We start from the raw sequence: 21262 nt of genomic DNA, 5'->3' as shown, positions 1-21262 counted from the left end.
ATTTTTTTTTTTTTTTTCATGAAAATTATTTTTTGTTACAGAAATTTTTTATATTCATAGTTGATTTTGTTTTTAATTATTCATTCTGATTTAAAAATAAAACATTTGTTTTAAGTATTAAGTTTATTTAAATAATTTTTCAATAAAATTTCGGATTGCATTGTTTTTAATCAGAAATTGTTTGTTTGTTTCTTAATTAGTATTTATTTGTGGAATTCTTTTATCAAAAAGCTGTATTCTATTCTATGTCTTCCCCAAAGACAATAAGTGCCATATTGATATTGCTCTATCCGTTTGCTTAAGAGTCAGTGGTTTTTCTGTAATATAAATCGATGTGCTAACAGTTAAAATAATCAAGTTTTCAGTTTCAATCTAAGCACACCATTGTAATTTTACTTTGATTTTTGTCTGGGGTTACTAAGGGTAATTATCGATTAGGTCCATAAAATAACTGAAATATACTAGAAATTATACAATGATTAAATGCAGAGAAACAAGATTGTTTTTAAATGGATTTTCTTCGTTTCAAAATCAAAAATTAAACGAAGAATATCTTAATGAAGTATGCATTAAAAATAGTTTAAACATTTAAATAATTATTTTTATTGGTATTTTAAAAATTTTAAATAATTAAATAAAAATAGGAATTTATTTTGATTCATGCAATTTTACAGACCTGCATCATGAACAAGTCGATTTTTTATGACGGTGCTGTTTTTTTATTACTTGATCTCATATTAAAAAGCAAAAATTTGAAAGCAAAAATTGTAAACATGATTATATTTGAAAGTATTTCTTTTAAGAGACCTTTTGACTAGTAATATATCTCAACATGAGCAACATTGGTTCTGTGTGTTTGTCTATATATATGTGTGTGTGTGTGTGTGTGTGTGTGTGTGTGTGTGTGTTAGTCATGGGTAAGATTCCTATTTTTTCCCCAATTCCAATACAATTACCGATTCTGATAAATTTCTAAATATTTAACTATAAAAAGTGTTATTGTGTCCTGATTACCATAAAAACACATGTTAAATGTGCAGATATTTTCTCAAATGTAAAAACACACTTGTGGACTTGTGGAAGTGATCTATAGATTTTTAGTTTCATGGGTAGTTTAAAATCAATAAATATTTATTTTTCGATTATTACTACTTCTTTCATTTTACTTCAGTCGAAGTTCTCAGAAATCAAGGGGCCCACAACCTGGGGCTAACACTTCATCTCTATATGAGATACATAGATATTCGAATGTTCCATTTAAGTTCTTTATCTCTCAAACACTGAGTTAGTAAAGAAATTGAGAACATAATTTTCCTCTCCTCAATTAAATATTTTCATACGTTGTAGTATATCTTTTATTTTGGTCTCTTTGTCTTATTGGATTCCAGGACAAGAATTTATCTAGTCTGGTGGAGTATCCAGTTTCGTGCTGTTACTTGAGGTAACATCACTTGGAGAAGGTGCACCATTCCTTGCTAATGTGGATTAGCCATAGTGAGGAGATCTTATTTGGGCAGCGAATATTATGTGATTTTGAATATTTGGTCAGGGTTTACTTCTATGGAAAAAGTATCCTCATGCCAGGTTGTTCTGACAAACCCTTGTACAGAGAGACACTCGAAGACAGTGTGTAGTAGGCATTCAACTTCTCTCCTCCAGGAATGGAAGATTTTGTGTCAAACAAAATCAAGTAAAAAAATATATATATATTAAATGAGTTATTTTTGGCATCAGAAAACAAGAACAAATTTTTCCGATACCCCAAAAAGTTATGATTTTTCCGATTCTCATTAATCGTCCCAACAGTATATATATATATATATATATATATATATATATATATATATATATATATATATATATATATAGAGAGAGAGAGAGAGAGGTATATGTAGGTTCGTTTTTTCTTATACTCATATTTGTTTATTGTATTTCAATACTGTATTGTTATTATGGGTGTCAACAAAAATATTAAATGCATATAAAAAGTTTGATAATGTGCAGTACATTTTTATTCCTCTGTTTTGGACAAATATATTACAGTAGGATGAACTTTAGAACAGGTATAACTACTGCCATAATGCAATAAGTTGATCTCATGTAGGGCAGCCTTATTATTCTTTACTAATGGAAGTTCGAAAATTTCCAATCTCTGGCTGATTTCCAAACTTTGTGGGTGTGAGACTCTGTCAACTTGTTACATTTGGGTTTAATACAACGATTTTGTCGCTCAACAATCAGATTAGAATGAGACCATCTTATAAATATCCGTTCATACTATTAATCAGTTTGTGTATTTGCTTAAATTGCTTTTATTTTCTGTTGACTTTTACTTATTTCATAAAAGCAATGTGCTTGTGTTTATAAATGCAACTCGTAGCCCTGTCAACCACTTTTACATTATTGCAAAAGATTCTAACCGGATTAATCTATCTCTATTAGATTAAAATTGATTGGTTTAAAATGAACCTGGCCAATTCAATTGGCCCATTCATGTTTGATCACTGCATTTATTATCTTTGTTTGGCTTTTAAGTGACTTTATTTTCTTTTTTTTTATTTTGTTTCAAATAATTTTTTCTCATTGAAACATTTATTGGAAAGTGAATCTATTTTTGTTTTTTTTGCATCTCTCTTTCTCTCTCTCTTTCCTGAAAGTAAAAGGTCAAGGGTTAATGTTTCATCTTTTAATAAGCCAGTTATTTCCTCCTTTCTTTTATAATGATTGACCCAAAATGGCTGATATATATTGTAGCCGTGGTAGGTCGAATGTTAGTAATCTTTGCCCTATCTTCTCTCCTCCTCCCATCCAATCATTGGGTAACTCAATGTAGAATAAGTTAAGTGACATAAGTTGAACCATTTTTATTTTTTCTTCCCGATTTTCCTGCTTGTTCTCTGACATTATTTGATAATTTTCCAATAAACATCATTGTTGTACACGGGATGAAATCTCTATTAATCTTTTACAGAATAGACAACAATTTTAAGTGAACATTTTTACAATTTTCCTTTTAAGATTATACAGAAAAAGTGCCTGACATTATTTATATCAAATTCTACTAATATCGGAAACTATTTGTAGTTATCAAGAATTTCCAGGGAGTTACGAGTTTCCTGATTTCAATCATTTAAAATAAGCATAATGATAACCAATTGAATCTGACATTTGATTTGAGATATTTTATTTATTTCTGAAATATTTCACAAATATTTCTGAGGTGTGCTATTCTTATGAATATGATTCCCATATTTCAGAAAATTTTCAGAACTTATGCAGAATAAAAATTAAATTATTTTTAAATTTTTTTTTTATTTTCAAGCTAAATTAAATTTTTACAATATCTTTTGTTCATTAAATTATTAGGAGAGAGTGCAAAATAGTTTTTAAAAAAAGCCCCTCGCATTTCATGTTAAAAATAGGTTTGTAAATAATAACATTATTTCAGCAGGGTCCATATTTTGCATAAGTGCCTGATTTTCTTTATCTTTGTTTCCATCTTCATGATGTTTCTGCTGTTGTACTTTTTGAACTATTTTAATTTTTTGTCTGTGAATTGATGATGATGATGATGATGATGATGATGATGATGATGACGGCAACAATAACACCTGGTGTGTTATTAACTCTAGGCAGCTGAGCCTGCTTCAACCAAAAGCAAAAACGTTGAAGAGCTATGAAAATTTGAGTGGTCCCATTAAAACGAGCAAACTTTTGTGCTCCAAAATTTATTTTTCTACAGAGTCACCACCATTTTCAATGCACTTTTGCTGGCAATGAACGATGTCAAGGTCATAAAAGTCTAGAATGCACTTTTTCAGTCACATCTCTGTCGCCACTCTGAAATCGACCAACCCACCTCCTAATTGTGTTGACATCAATTGCATTGCCCTTGTAAATGTTGATTGGTCCAATTTTTTTCTGCATGAAGGAATTCAATGACGCATCTCTGCTTTTGATGCACGTCTATGACAGGGGCTGCTTTCTTAAAGTTTCACACTGCCAATATCTACAAGAGAAAGATTAAACTTTCACATCATGAATGCACAAGTTCAGTAATCATAACAATGCAATTTGCAATCCTTTCTGATTCCTTATGAGTGGAATAAAAAAAAAGGGGGCATTACTTTTGGAACATTGCTCATATAAAAGTAAAAAGATTCTACATTGATCGATCTACGCTTTGACACTCATCAGAGGTTCAATAATCACAAGACTGTTAACGTTGAAACGTAGACCGATTTGCATGGGGCCTTTTCTGGTGTTTATATAATTTTACTTATAAAAAGTTTACTTACGTATTGGGCACTTTTGATAAAATACTGTTTTTATTTTAATAAATTTTAACTTATTTAATTATATATATTCGAAAAGGATTTTAGTAATTTATACATGTAGAGAAAAACATGCATGTAATTGCTTAGTTACACTGATTTGTATCAAAAACCCAGTAACTTTATCAGATTTTACAGAAATGCTTATTATGATTAGAAAAACGATATTAAAAGAAACAAAAAAAGTGTGCGGTGGGGATTTCAATTTTAATTCCAGAACAGTTAAGTTTTAAGATTTAATAAACATTGAAAGGTGGTAAGGGGCGAGGGGGAGTTTAAAATATTCAGCCAGACACGGATAGGAATAGAGAGAGGAGGAGAGAGAGAAGGAGAAGGTGGAAAAGAAGGGAAGGGCGTAAGATGGGTAAGACTGAAGGCTGGGTGGGAGAGAGATAGATAAGAACTAAGGGTAGAAAGGGAAAGACAAGCAGTTAAGGAGGTGGCGCTCACTAGTGGACTGTCGCGGTTAGTTGCTGGATACATGTCATATGGAGTTTGACACGTTAAAGATCTATGCGGATTGGAGTGGGCATTGTTTGAAGATGCGTCCTCTCAAAGCAAGCTTAGTTACATCCAACTTAAATGCATTTATCTATTCAAAGGCATTGACTATAAAAGGTCTCTAAGAAGTTAAGTAAATTAAAAATTGACAGATATGGATTAAATAAATATAAAATCATGAAATATGCATGTAGGAAGATATAAAAATAATAATAATAGTAAAGGAAATGGAATAATATTCGTTAAGTAATTGTATAAATACAGTGGGTATAAAAGAGAAAAAAAAAATAAAATAAAAGTAGGATATATGAATAAGTATAATAAACTAGGTGAGTTTAGTGCCAAATGTATCACATATGCACACACACACACATATCCATATATGCATACATACACATGCACACACATAAATACACACATATGCATGTACATATACATGCATACACACACACACACACATATATATACACCTACATAGGGACACACATACATACATATACATGATCCATGCATACACACATCCATACATATATATATATATGCATATATACACATACATATACTCACATATACATTTATACCCACATACATACATATGCATACAGACGCATAGGCATCGATGTGGGGATCAAATAAGTAGCTGGAAGTTTGTAAAAGACAAGTAAGCAAGTAAATGTATTAAGAATAATAGTATTCTAAGCACACCTGTGAAAATCATGCATAGACATAGACACATGTACGTATTCTTACATATACATATTTATATATGTAAATAATTATAATAGTAATTAGTAAGTAGGGGATGGTTGCATACCTGTACAGATAAATGTGGAAATGATAAAAGATAAGTGAATGAATAGGGGGTGTAGGATAGATAGTGGAATATATAAAAGCTATTGGTGTTTCTATTGTTGAAGATGCATTCTCCCAAGGGGCATTTGAATTGGTAGACTACATTGGTTTTATTGATTGTCCGGGATGTGTTGCTTTTAATTATAAGGTTAGCAATTGTTAATTTCTTGTAGTAGATTTTAAGTCTTATGTTATTATTATTGACTGGGGATATCGATGTATTATATTCCTTAGTTCCTTTTCATCTGATTTAAAGTTGTCGTGTAGCTGGTTGCAATAATGGGGTGGGGATTGTTAACTTGCTTATTATTAGTTTGGTCTAGGTTTCTAACTGTTAGTTTAATTTGTTTATCAACTAAGAAATTGGGTAATTAAAGCCTACTTTATAATTTTTAATTCACTGAAGAATATTTTTTTAATTGAGGAGATCAATTTGGATCGATTAATGAGATTTTTTATAATTGCAGTTTTGTATTGGTAATGACTTTCACTTTTGAAGTTTAAGGTATAGGAATTGGTTTCAAAAGTCTTTTTAAGTGATGAATTCATCTTTGCTGGACTCTATGAGAACGTCGAGAAATGGAATTGGAATACTAGTGTTTGTATTTAACTCATAAGTGAAAGCATGTATGGAGTTTGTTTGGAAATGATCCTTTAGTTTCTCTATTTATTTTAGCTACGTTCTTAACATATTAAAAACATATTTTTTACACACGAGACTATTTGAAGTAATTTTAATGTAATTTGAACTGAAGCAAAACGAAACTAATCAAAAACTGCCTGAAGACGACTGAAGAAAATCAGTTTGAAGTACTTGAAAACAAAAAAGAAACAGATGGATGAAAACGACTATGGAACTTTCTTACACGAATTCGGCCAAGATATTTGAACGACTATACAAAAAATGGAGAAATTACAAAAATAGATGATTTAACAGAAACCCTCCGTGCTGTTCAACAATGTCTGTCTAAATATATATATATATATATATATATATATATATATATATATATATAAGGCATGTGTGTCTAAATACATGAAAACAAAATAGATTGTGAAATAATGTTTTTAATGCAAAAAGTCTTAATGAATTTCTGGTAATGTGTTTGTATGTCAAGCTTGCATGTTTGATGCACAATTGCAATATAATTTCATATCCTTATCTTCTTTGCAAGTACAACTCCGTTTGATTGCTGACTGTCAATTCAGTGATAATCATGTTTCTTCCTGCTTATCTGAATTTGCACAAATGGTCTTGCATCCATTAATCCAGTCCATTCATTCACTCTTCACTCACTCTCTCACGATTTGCTTATCAGATTGACAAATCCACTTAAACACTTAATCTGTCTGTTTACTGTGTCACAATAATGTCTCCTTGTCTACTCACATGCTGGATTATTGTTTAGCTACCCCCCTTTTGTTATGACTTTGTAAGAATAATATTAACAAACTCTGATAGCACTAGTAAAGTTTATTCAATAATGGTAGAGCTCCTCTAGTAATCAAATTATAAGACTATTTCACGTCTGTGTGTGTATTATCACTTAAACATATAGCTTTGATAATCTAACCCAAGTTCAATTAGTGACACAGCAGTTTACGTTTTTCTAGTGTGAGGGTCATTACAAAAGTAGAGCCTCCCTTTTTTTTTAACTCAAAAAGTTGAAGAGCTACAAAGACGAAAGTAGTACCATTAAGACAATCAACCTTTAATGCTTCGATATTCATTTTACTGCATAGTCACCATCATTCTCAATGCACTTTTGTCAGGAATTCAATGATTTTTTGCTTCTGATATATGCTTATAACAGGGGTTGATTTAAAGTCTTACACCATCAATGTCTGCAGCAGAGAGATAACACTTTCAGGTCATGAATGCATGAGTTCAATCAATATAATAATGCAATTTTCAATCTCCTCAGATCCATTCGGCCGGAATAAAATAATAGGAGGTATTATTTTTGGAACATCCCTCATATTTACTCCAATTTGACCTTCCAACGAATTCTTTGCAATTCTTTAATTTATTGTCTAAATGTGCTTTCTTTGTATCAGTTTTTCCAAATATGTTAATGATTGTATGAAATAAAGTAAACACTAAATTCCTTTCTTTCAATATTTTTTAAAGCATTTTTCAAATAATTTTCCCATTTCCAATTCCCATTAAATCTGGGCCATTTTCATTTTCATTGTCCTAAAGATTGTTCACTTGTTCTGAATGTTCAGTGAAGCATATGAAATGTTATATGCTTAAAACATAATTTTTATTAGTAACCTAGTAAATCTATTCAGCGTTTTATTCAACTGTTTGTCCAAGTTAATTGCACTTTTTTTGTTTTATAAAAGAATCGCCATTCATCCTTTACATCGTTGCATCCTCCATTCATCTCACGTGTTCTACATTGTTTTCCGCTTTTTACTTAAACTATCAATTCTTTATGGAATGCTCAAATAATTTTTTAAACAACCAGAGTTATACCCGCCTTGGGACGGGTAAAATTAATTCCCCGAACATAATAGTATTGCACCACTTTTATGGTTGCTTAAATATATTAAAATGAAGATATGATGCTGTTAAACTTTATGTCTAAAATCCTTGTTCCAATTTTGATCAAAATCCATTGCATGGTTTTCATTCTAGAAAATGTATGAAATTGAAATTCAGGGAAAATTTTGCAGATGAGTATATTCTTCACTTTAAACAAAAAATTATTTCACGTCATTATTTAAAAACACACACACACATTTCACCATTTTCCTATGAAATATATAACGTCTGTGTATAGGGAGGCACAGGTGGCAAAACGCCATCAATGCAGATTGTAATTGGCAAACACAGTTCATGTGTTTCATTAAAGCTGTTGTTGTGAAGCATCATTCTTTTGATTATTGGTGGTATTCGTTTCCCTGATATCTTTCTAGTTAGAATTCTTCTTAGAAAAATAAAACGAACTAGATTCGAACTTGGCACACCTAGATCATTAGTCCGTGTCATTAACCGATGAGCTACTATTCCCATAAAGTCTGTTGAGATTACTGCTCTTGTATCCATAAAGCTATCCAAAAGTTTGGAGTTATTTGCAAGTAAGCAGTAGTTGGAGGGTTTTTTTAAAACAGAACTCTGGAGATAAATTTCTCCGTTTAGGTTACTTTTCACCTAAAGGGTGGGAGTGGTAGTTAGGAGTGAGTAATCTTTTTTGTATTTTCCTTTTTTTTTTTTTAATCAAGTTAATAAACGAACTTTTTTGTCCTTTTCCTCACCGTTAAGACTCAAGAATTAGCAATCAGCGGTTTTTGAGAGGATCAGATTTTTTGAAAACGAATTAAGTATCTAATTTCTAGAAAGAAGTAGGAATATGTTGTTGTTTTTTTTTTTCATTTTTCTTATTAGTTTGTTCAAGCTGTGGATGGATCATCCCATGGAATGCCAGACATTCACTCACTATCTCATATATTCCAACCGAGGGGTCTTTTTAAAATTCTGATCATCCCTTTAAATGCAATTGCTTGAATCTCTTGTGCACTTGGTTAATCTGGTATTTTTGCAATATAGTTTTTGAAATTCTTTTTCATGAGTTCAGTTGCTCCTATCGTACTGGAATGATGCAGATCTTCCTAAGATTCCAGTTTCTTTTCATGTCGTACATAAGACCTTAGTATTTTGTTATCTTTTCCCTCTCAGCTCTGTTTAACTAAACATCATTGGCAGGATACTTACTTCTACTAAAGTTGCTTCTTCCTCCTATCACTGTCAGGTTTAATAGCTCCGTTTTCAAGCTATGTAGCTGTAAGAATTGCATAGTCATCAGTATGGAGAATTATACTTGATCAAGTCGAATCATACATCATGAATAGTATTGCTAGTCCCTCATGTTATCTTTCAAGTAAGTAAACTGAATTTAACTTTTGTAAAGAATAACTTTCATGACATTAGACTGAAATTCGTAGTCAAATAGAATTGTTTAATTAACAACACATACTCTTTTACCTCCGCTACTGACTTCCCATCTTTGGAACACATTACCATAGGATTAATCCCCTGCAGACTATAACATAATTATCTTCAAATTCTATGTCAACAGATACTTGTCATAAACCGTCTTTATAAGTAATCTGATTTTGTCCATTATATTCATTATTTTCAATCCTCTCATCATTTACCTGATAATCTATTAATCTCATTAATCCGTATCCTCGAGTTGCTTTTGACCTTTATAAATGGTTACTCGTTTGTAAAAAAAAAAAAAAAAAGAAACGCAATCACACAAAGTGCAACTTCTTTAGAAAGTACCTTGATTTTATCTTATTGTATTATTGTTTTCTGTTGTTTTTTTTTATTGTTTGCTACGTTTCATGTTAATTTGCTTTGTTCATATTATTTGGATTCTTTGGACTGCTGTTTTTATCTTGAGTGTCATTTTCACAACGTTTTCATCGATGTAACCTCCAACCTTGAACAGGTGTATCTCGGGAGTGTTTCTGTTGAACTCTGGAATTTGGACGAAATTTCGAACAGAACTCTTTATTTATATTTTCATTCCATCAGCCATGACTGGATAGAGGTTATAAGTATTTTTCAGTCACCCACACTGAGTATTTAACCTTTCAACCGTCAGGAGAATATCACTTTTACAATTGATTTTTCCAAGTACTCTAACCACTGCACCACTGGCCCTTGCGAACTGAGTTCAACAGGATATGCCTGAAAAAGGTTGGAGGTTACATTGTCTGAAAAGTTGTGAAAATGACACTCAAGATAAAAGCTTCAAGTAATATGAATAACCAATCGTCATCTAAAAAATTCAAAAACGTAATTTGCTTTGGTTTGTTTTGTTTATTTTACAGCAGATATAAAAATAATTAGAATTGTATGCTTCTCAATTATTGTAACTGAAATCAATTACCTTAAATTTTTTTAATGAATTATTCAAAACAAGAAACAATGTTTTTGACTGCGAAAAGAGAATCAGATTAATGTGTGTGTGTGTGTGTGTGTGTGTGTGTGTGTGTGTGTGTATACAAGCGTAGATGAATTCACATCTTTTTAAATACCTTCAGTCGAAACGTTAATAATATGTCCCACTTTCTTGTTCTTGTTGGCTTATGTTTACCCTTTGCAAAAAAAAAAAGAAAAGTAACTTTTGTAGCCTTAACCCTTATTGCTAATTGTGTTACCATTACAGACTGAAGCTTGCAGTCATGTTGAGTTGTTTCATTGGCTACACCAAGCATCCATGACTGAATGACAGGTTATTATTGTCTTCTCTGATGTCACTTGTTTCTTAGTTGCATGGGTCACATCATTTAGCTGCTGAAAATGCTATTATGTCATGTCAATTCTCTTGTGTTGCCAGTCATGTTGGATGCGATGTTCTTGGCTGCAATGTTGGTTTAGAGCCAGTTTGGCTTAGTCTTCTGTCAATGTTGCCTGTGGCATGATAACATGACAACTCATAGTTCTAGTAAGTACTACTAGATCAAGTAGTCTAGACATTAACTGTGTGTGTGTGTGTGTGTGTGTGTGTGTGTGTGTGTGTGTGTGTGTGTGTGTGTGTGTGTGTGTGTGTGTGTGAACTGGATATTATGAACAAGCCTGTGGTTTCATGCCAATAGCATTGGTAATCCTCAGTGTGGTTCAGAAGCAATAAAGAATTTATTCCTTCTAACTGAACATTGAGGATTACTGATGCCTTTAGTATGAAAACATGAGTTTGTTCATAATAGCCAAAGTCTGTATATATTTAAATAAATATGTTGAACTCATGCTTTCGGTAATTAAGTGCCCTATCAAATTTTTTTTTTAAAAACTGTATACATTTTATATATATAAAGAGAGCTGGCCATAAGTCTCATTGAAGATAATTACTTAAACTGCATGTGAAAATAAAAACAAAGAAACTTTTTATTGATTTACATAGTAAAATTGGTTTCAGTTGGCATGTCTCTTTTATGTTATATCAACCCTTTAAGAGTTTATTTAATGCTTTAGCATTGAAAACAGTCCCTTTTATGCCATTAGATCAATATGTTACTATGATCTGCATAACAGAGGAGAAATTGTTGGTTAATACCTTTTCTGATGCTATTAAGGTGAAAACTTTGTAGATCTGGTCAGATTTAACTTTGATTAGAATGACATTATAACAGACTAGCAGGACCCGTTAACCAGCATTGCCCAGTGGAAGCATGACAGATCAAGAACAAAATTGTTAAACAACCTCTCTTGAAAACAAATTAAACTATGGTTGTTGTTGGTGGCAATTACCGTCCCTGGAAAATAGCGGGCACTGGCAGCCATAACTCAAATGAAATAATCTGGCTTCCACTGTCAGGCATTGTTTTCCAGTGACAGCTAGTGAAAGCCACTGCCTGTGATTGTCAGCACTGTTGGTTACTGGCGATTAATGTTGGTTTGGGGCGATAACCTACAGGTACTGGCTGATTCTAAAGAAAAGATTTAATAACTCTTTAGATTGAGCAAAAACAGAGGTAGGTAACTACTTTCTACCGATGACAGTATATTTCAAGTCAGCCATCATTTTTCTTCTTGCATGCATATTTTTCTAAAAGTAGCTGTAGCACTACTTCTAAATAATAAAATACTTCACAGAAAGTAAGTGTTGAAAAAATAAATATATTATAAATAAGTGTTTCCATAACCAATAAAATGTAGGTGGAAATATATTTTTGTTTTAACTTATTTGAAAGCGTTTAATCAGTTCTAAAAAGAAAGTTTCGACATGATATGTCACAGCTTTGTATGCCTAGATAATTGGTCAGGGATATAAAAATAAATTTAATTCAACAGGAATAAAAATGCAAAAAGGAAACAAATATAGTATCATTGAAGTTTTGATAATCGCTCAAAAATTGAAAAATTAAATATTGGTATCTGTAAAAAAAATTTTTTTTTTTTCTTTAGGACGGGGGGTGGGTGGCCTGTCGGTATTTTGTGCATATTTGCATTCCCAAACAATGCTGTGTTTACATTTTGAGAGTGTTCCGTCAGAGCAAGGAAAGAGCAATATGTATTTAATTACATTTTATGTTAGTTCCGTGTACGCAAGGAAAGATTTAGCAATGCGTGTTAAAATGTCAATAATTCTCAAACCATGGTTAAATTTTAAGGCTTCCAGTATGCAATTTTAATAATTTTGAGCGATTATCAAGACTTCAAAGAGGCTGTATATGTTTTTTAGCAGAATTGTATCATGTATCATGTTGAATTAATTTGATATGCTTGTGCGATTATCAAGTGTTAAAAGACGTTATGCATATTTTTATTTTACTTATGCGTGTATGTTAACGTGCTGAATTGTTCCAAATAAGTTGCCATTATTTATAAAACATTAGGACAATTTTAAGGTTAGCAGCAGTTAAATGTCTACACGACCACAAATTAGAGGAAGAAAAAAGAAAAGAAAGAGACCTTCCCATGTTAAGAACGGTTTTCAGAATAAACATCTCCAACCTCCCCATGTTAAGAATGGCTTTTGGAATTGACACTCCCAATATCCAGAAGCTGTTCTTAACATGGGGAAGTTGGGGGTGTTTATTCCAGAAGCGTTCTTAACATGGGGAAGTCAGGGGTGTTTATACTATGCTGGATTAAGTTGTATAAAAATACCTTTTTGTTGTGGAGTACAAATCACCCCTATTTCAGAAGCAAGTGGAATCAACCAGTCCTATGACTACCACTGGTTTCAAAGACAAAAGGGAGACAGTCATACCATGTTTAACCGCATGCTACGAACACATTCCCCTCATACCACTTTAGTGGCTCCTGTATTCTTTATGATAAATACATATTATATTTTATACACTTTACACTACTTGTGGTTTCTTTCATTTGTAATCCCAGCATGGGTCTACAACACTTATTGAAGGCTGTTTAAATGTAATAGGCAAAAAAAAAGTAGATTATCATTTTTTTAGGGTTACATTGTAAAAAAAAAATCTCAAAATAACTGTCCATACACAAAACAAAGCAAAACATTTGTTCACTAACTGAAATAAACAACACTTTTATAATAAAAAATAAAACAGAAAAAAATACTTGGCAACTGCTGACGTCATTCCATTTTAGTATACTTTTCAAAAAGTTATGCTTATAAATGTGCTGCCTAGCGTCCAATGTTAGCAAAAAGGGGTAGACAATTTCCGTTCAAATCAAGCCGGGAATGACTCGAGGAAATTAACCGATTTGCTTAAAAATTACATATGTTAACCTGGTAACTGAATTCTGGTAAGCAATAAAAAAAAAATTATACTTTATTTCAATTAGTGAGGGGTGAACCTATCGTCATACTTTCCCCTAAACAGGTCAATTGAACTTATTTAAGTAGAATTCTTAATATTATCATGTTTTTTTTTTTTAATGGAAAGGAGACAATGTATTGTGGATGCATTTTCAGCAGCTCCTGTAACTCTTGCTTCTCTTAATTTGTCTCTCACTCCTCGTTTAGAACGACTAATTTTTCTGACAAAGGGAAAAGAAGCTGTATTTCTAGGTTGGCAGTATTTTTGTGTGATCAGTCACCTGAAATGTGGGAAATTTTCTTTTTCTATTTCCATCCTTGTAACCATGTCATTAATAAGAGTGTTGAAAATAAACGTTTTACTGGACTGACATTATCCACCTGATAGTCAGGGACACGAACCTTGAACTAACCACTAAGGAGTCCGTCCTATCAGCAGATGCAAAGTATTGGAGCTGCTGTATTGCCATTTGGTGGATGGATTTTGGATCATGCAGTAACTTCTGGTGGGGCATCTCGATGCCATATTAAAGATAATTGTTACTGCTTTACCTTATCATGGGCTACAAAAAAAAAGATTTCTTCGCTATTGTTTCTCCCTTACTTTCTCTGTCCTGATCTATCCAATTCTGTCGACCTATTTCACAAACCCTAAAACTCTATCATGAAAAGTCTTCAGAAAGAATACATGATTAAACTCAGGACTCTGACTTCCAACGTAGACTGCCACTGCCATGTCTCCTTCTCCAACATAAGAAGTCCAAGTTCCAACGTTCTAGAGGTTGAAATCCAATTACAGGAGACCAAACCAGACATATTCTTCCTAGCTGAAACTGGCATTGGATCAACTATTTCCCTAGATGAGTTCGTAATTAAAGGATATTCTAATTTAACATCCAAATTTGACCTCTAAGATCACCATGAGCATGGAATATCTGCCTATATTAGAGACTAGCGGGGGTACCCAGCGGTGCTCGGTTGCGGGGAAGTGTAGTAAAGAACCCGGGGGGGAGGGTTAAAAAGTGGTAGTAACGGTGAGGGAAAATCAAAATAACAGTAGGCAGTTTGGATGAAGAGAGGTTTAAAAAAAAGTGGTAGTAGGCAGGCAGCCTCAAACCCGTAACGAGAAAAAAAAAACCCATAACGTCTTAGCCGATGTCTCGATTGCGCAACTGGAAGTCAAGAGCTTTGAAATTAAGCATAGTCAATCGAATGGTGACGATGACTTGTATAAATGTTGGTGAAAAAAGCGCCCCTCTCCTTGTACAAAACTTCCCAGTTGAGGGTGAAGAAATGAATGTTTTTGGCCAATTTTTTGATATTTGTTGTCCAGAAGGATCGAGCTTGAAATACCTCATTGCTTGTGTCGTTTTTTGTGAGACGCACATTTTGCTCTTTATATTTATAGACTAACAGGGATGCCTAAGTGTGTGTAGGTGGTGTAGTAAGGAACCCCGACAAAACAATGGTAGTAGCAGGGGTGGGGAATCAAAACAACAGTACGCAATCCAGGTGGTGGAAAGAGGTGTCGTTAAAAAAAAAAAGTGGTAGTAGGTAGGCAAGCTTGAACCCATAACACGAAGGAGGTACCCAGCATTACCAAGGTGTGAAGAGGTGGTGTAGTAAGGAGCCCATAATGCGACAGAAAAAAAGGTTAAAAAAAAAAAAACGACGTCTTAGCCGATGTCTCCATCGCATGACCGGAAGTCCCAAGCATTGAAATTAAATGAAAATCCAACTGAGACAATGACTTTGCGAAAATGTCACAAAAACCAACCCCTCCTTGTAAAAAATGGCCGAGATTAAGGTGAAAGAATTAATGTTTTGGGCCAATTTTTCAATATTTGTCGTCCAAAGGACGGAGCTTGAAAATTATATCAGTGCCGTCAGAATTTTTGCGATACATACACACACACACACACATTTTGCCTTTTATATATTAGACTGGGGGGGGGTACCCCGCATTGCCCGGGTGTGTTGCGGTGGTGGGAATAAAAAGGGTGGGGAGAGGTTTAAAAAAAAGTGGTAGTAATGCAAAGGAGGAAAAGAAGGTGAAGAAAATGTAACGTGTTAGCCGATGTTACCACATGTTGCATGTGTCAAATTTAGCATCGTCAACCAAACGTACAATGATTTAAATGCTTGGTTCTTATTTGCTTCTCCAAGAAAGAAAATTAGACACAAGGTCGTTTTTAATGTGAGGGAAAACCAGTTTCCCCCAAAAATGGAGCACTCTGGCAGTATCCAAAAAAATAGTAATTGTCTCAGTATGAAGGGTTTCCCCTACATTGACCAAGGACGAATTAACTTAAGTGAAGTACAGCATCCCGGCCAAGCATGCTTTGTCACTGTTTCGAACAGTTTCGCTTTAATACGAAAAAGCCAAACAAACACCCGGGACAACACCACAGTGTTTAACTCGATCAAAAAAAAGATAGAGATGGTGTCCGTTTGTGAATCTGAGATATTACGAAAACTTTTTGCGGAATCTAATCGACACAAGAACCCTGATGCAAAAAGCCTTTTATAGACATACACAAACGCTCGCACCATTTTGCCTTTTATATACATAGACTACCCTGGGTGCTTAGCGTTGCCTGGGTGTTTGGACGTGTGTATTGAGCAAAAAAAAAAGTAGTAGTAGGTAGGCAGGCTAAATCTGGTACTGCAAAGAGGGAAAAGAACGTGAAAAAAAGCGGTTAGTGAATTCAATGAGTTGGTAATTAACTTTTGCCCAGGTGGAGGATATTGGCACAGGAACGAAATAAAAAAAGAAAAAAAAAAAAAGAAAGAAAGAGGTGGAATCTATTTCTATAAAAGCGAAAATGTATGTATGTGTGTATGTTTGTGTGTCTGCTAAAAACTTTCAACAGACACAACGAAAATTCACAAACTCGGTATCATATCGAAGCCCCATCCTTCACTCAAAAAATATCGAAAAATTGGCCAAAAACGTTGATTTTTTTCACCCCGAAATCAACAATTTTCAACAGGGGGGGGTCAACAAAAACGGTCTTCTCGTGACGACGAGCGGTTCTACGCATGCCCCAGATGACGTCATGACCTAATTTACTTTAAATAGTTGAAAAACTGAACAAATTTCATGTACATCACGTTAGGTCAGTTGATTAGTGCGTTGGTTCATTATCTAAACGTTTTGGGTTGGAATTGTGGTATGAGATGTCTTTTTTTTTTTTCGATTTTTTAAAATTTAAATATTGAACCAGTGTTATTTAAGCCATTTTTCACGTAACGTTCGTTTTTCTATTTTTTTTTTTACTTTGCTTATCCACCCCCGACCACACACCCAAAAATACCCGGGTACCCACCGATTTTTTAAATTTTAATATCGAAACCGGCTTATTTAAGCCATTTTCACTTTGTTCGTTTGCCTTACGTTAGTTTTTTTTTGTGTTTTTTTTTTCGATGTTTTGATTACCCCCCTCCCCGCTTAATTAAAACATTGTTTTCTTTTTTTACTTCACTTATAACAAACAAACCTGGTCATTGACGTTGTCATCGTAACACTCGACGACTTCCGGGCGCGCGCCTGTCAATTTGGTTCTTACTTAAATAAATTCAAACATCTTTCACTAACTCATTCTGGCTGGCTGATTTTATTTTCAAACTTTGCCTCAGGGCTTTGGGTTCGATCCTACCAATTTTACCCCCCCCCCCCGGTTTCTTTTTTATTTAACACCACACACACCTTCAAACACCCGGGCAATGCTGGGTACCCCCGCTAATGTATATATATAAAAGGCAAAATGTGTGTGACCATTTCGTGTATGTCTTGCAAAGGCTTTTCTCGCACACGCTCCCGGGGGGGGGGGGGTAACGATCGCTTAGAAGTATTTACATAGGCTGTAGATAATAATATCTAGGATTTGAGAATGCATGTAGTGTATAGATTTATTTACGTCGACTTTTACAATATTTTTACTATTTTGGTTTCTTGCGTGTTGATTAGGCTTTTTCGTATAAAAAGCGAAATTAATTCAAAGTTAACAACTTCTCAGCATTGCGCCGGGAAACGTCCAGAAGCAATCAGCTTTGATCAATCTTGTATATCAGACAATTGCTACTCAATCTGAACAATTGGGAGCTGGTTTTTGGGTAAACAAACCCAAACGGCAAAAGTTAACTGCGTGACTTCTATTTGACCTTCTTAATTAGGTCAAATCGAAGCAGCAGAGTTAACTTTTATTGCGGACACATGTTTTTAATAGTTAAATAAATAAATTCAAACGTGTCTCCGTTGTATGTTGCGGTGACCCAATTGTTAACGTCGCCCTTTTTTTTTTTTTTTTTTTTCACACTTTAATTTCCAACTTTGCCTCGAGGGTTTGGGTTCGATCCTCATACTCACCTACCAAAGCTTTTTATTTAATTATTTTAACCCCCCCCCCCAGGAGTTTTGATTTACCTCAAAACATCCGGGCATTGCCGGGTACCCCTCGCTAGTTGAACATGAAAACGTAAGGTAATTAGTCTTCCTCGCTAACCATTAGGCCAAAGAGGATAGTGAATTCAATGAGTTGGTGATTAAATTAAGAATCATAGGAGTTGCCACGCATGTGTAGAAATGAACGTTGCTTTTAAGCCTGGCCAGGTAAGGTATTTATTTGCTTTCCCACAAAAGAAAATTAGACACAAGGTCGTTTTTAATGTGGGGGGGGGGACCAGCTTCTCCAAAAAAGGGGGAGGGAATAGTAATTCTCAGTATGAAGGGTTTCCCCTACATTGACCAAGAACAAATTAACTTAAGAGAAGCAGAAATCCCAGCCCAAGAAATGCTTTCCTGTTTTTTTGAACAATTTCACTTCATACAAAAAAGCCAAACAAACACCCGAGACGACGCCACAAAAAAAAAGAAAGAAAAGATGTCTGTTTGCGAATGCGAGATATTATGATCTGGGAAGTATGTGAAAAATTCTCACGAAATCTAACCGGCACGATGCAAAAAGCCTTTCGTAGACATGCACAAACGTTCATTCCCATTTTGCCTTTTATATATTAGACTAGCCTGGGGCCTGGTGTTGCCCGGGTGTTTGTAGGTGTATATTGTGCAAAAAAAAAAAAAAGTGGTGGCAGGCAGACTCGAACACGTGATGCGAAAGTGGAAGAAAAAGTAAAAAAAATCTGACGTCTTATCACTACTCCATGATGCAAGCGGAAGTTCAGAGGTTGAAATTAACTAAAGTCATTCTAACCAATACAATACTTGCAACAATGACAACGCAAAATCTGACCCTCCTTGTAGAAAAGTGCCCAGTTCAGGGTGAAGGAATTAATGTTTTTAGCCAATTTTTCGATATTTCTCATCCAAAGGGTTGAGCTTCAAAACAATACTGATCTCGTGAAAATCCGACACCTCTGTCCAAAGTTTTAGGCAGACAAACATACATAGATACATACATTTAAAAAGAGAGATGAGATTTATATTATAGACTAGCCAAGACATAAACCCTTAAGTAGCCCAATAGGTAAGGAAGGAGTTACAATGCTAGCTGATAAATAAAAGTTTATCCTTAAACTGACTAGAAACTAGTGTTATTTCACCATTTACTCATACGTATACTTTATAATTAGGGCTATGACAACAGCATATTCTTTTCATTGTTTTTACTCTATATCCCACACAGATACTTACTCAACCGAGGATCACATCACTACATAAAAACATAAGATATACCCGTGAATCAAAACAAGGAAAAGAATATGCTGTTGTCATAGCCCTACTTATAATATACTCGCACATATATATATATATATATATATATATATATATATATATATGCTAGCCTGGATGCCCTGTGTTGACAGGGTGTTTGTAGGTGTTTGTTGAGAAAAAAAAAGAAAGTGGTAGTAGGCAGGCAGGCAGGCTTGAACCCTTGCTGCGAAGGCGGAAAAAAAAGTGAAAGAAAATCTGACGTCTTAGCGATGTCTCCATGACGCAACCGAATGTCAAAAGCATTGAAATTAACCAAAGTCAATCTTACGGTGACGAAAAAAATCGACCCTTCCTTTGTACCAAACAGCCGAGTTTACAGTAAAGGAATGAATGTTTTTAGCCAATTTTTTTATATTTGTCGTCCGAAATGTTTAGCTTCAAAATGATACCGATCTTGTCAGGATCTGTCGCCTCTATCGAAAGTTTTTGCGAGACATACATACATTTAAACAGGCAGGTGAGATTTATTTGCCCTCTGTCACCCCTACAACAGTAGATTTACTATCTTTGAGAGTATTTCTGAGAAAAGTGACCACATCCTGTCTGCTTATCCTTCGGCTAACATTCAAGACAGATGATGAAAGGATGTTCTGGAAGGATTTCTACATTGCTTATGACCTAACTCAGATTGTTCACAAACCTACCCATGTGCTCAACACTAATAGTCAGTATGTAGGTCTCCTAGACCTTTTTCTCACAACTTGCCTTAGCTATGTTCATCTCTCGTTTTGTCCCCAGTGGGATCTTTTGACCACTCAGTTGTCTCAGTTAAGATAAAAACAAAATGTAATAAGCTCTCTGACATACCTCTCCATCGTATCATATATCGATACTCTATGGCTGACTGGGATAGCTTTCGTGCATTTATATCAACTTTACCTTTGCGTTCCGTGTTTAAAAAGAATGTATCTTCTATGGTATCAGACTGATGGAATAGTTAATTGTAGGTATAGACTGCTTCATACCCTCAAAAAAATTTCTAGCAAAAACCTAACAGCCAGCCATGGTTCTTTCTGGAATGTGCAGCTGTCATTGCACACAGAAATCACTGTTTCCATTGCTTCCAATGTAATAGATGTATTGAGACTAAAGCCACTTTCAGGACTTCCAACAACCACTGTAAAAGAGTAATAAAGAATGCAAGAGAATTGTATGCACAGTCCATCAAGTCCAAAGTAGCTAAGCAGTGGCTTGGTTCCCATCAATTCTAGCAATTAACAAACATGTTCCTGAATAGAAGTGTGTGCTCTATCCCAACCATGACCAATGGACCTGAGGTAATCTCATTAGCATTGGACAAAGCCAAACTCTTTGCCAAAAATTTTGTAGATAATTCTATCTTATCAAGGCTGCTAACCAGCAGTATTTCCTCTTGTATCTAAAACACACTATGCAACATACAAATATCTGTGTGTGATGTTGCCAAGCTCATCAAAAACCTCAATTCCAGTAAAGCAACTGATCCTGGCAGCATTCCTATTATAATGGTGAAAAAACTCCAACCAGAACTAGCTCCGATACTTACAAAGCTGTTTAAGCATTGTCTTAAGGAGAATTATTTCTCAACACCCTGGAAAATC

General features: G+C 34.1%; 1 protein-coding gene across 5 annotated transcripts in view; it reads left to right on the top strand.

The window, feature by feature from the left end:
• Positions 1 to 21262, top strand: part of LOC145280019 (homeobox protein cut-like 1) — a 971332-nt gene that overhangs the window by 143362 nt on the left and 806708 nt on the right. Inside the window, exon 1 of one of the 5 annotated variants that reach the window (XM_080131698.1) lies at positions 10871 to 10939. The exons of the other annotated variants lie outside the window; for them this stretch is intronic. The gene's annotated coding sequence lies outside the window, so the exon portion shown is untranslated. Of the gene's footprint in view, positions 1 to 10870; positions 10940 to 21262 lie in introns of those variants that run through there. 5 annotated transcript variants of the gene reach the window in all.

The sequence above is a fragment of the Euprymna scolopes genome, chromosome 1 (genome assembly GCF_053919585.1).
Source record: "Euprymna scolopes isolate OS-2025 chromosome 1, ASM5391958v1, whole genome shotgun sequence".
In the NCBI taxonomy this organism is placed as follows: domain Eukaryota; kingdom Metazoa; phylum Mollusca; class Cephalopoda; order Sepiida; family Sepiolidae; genus Euprymna; species Euprymna scolopes.
The sequence above is the reverse complement of the archived record's forward strand: the minus strand, read 5'-3'. Positions and strand labels throughout refer to the sequence as shown.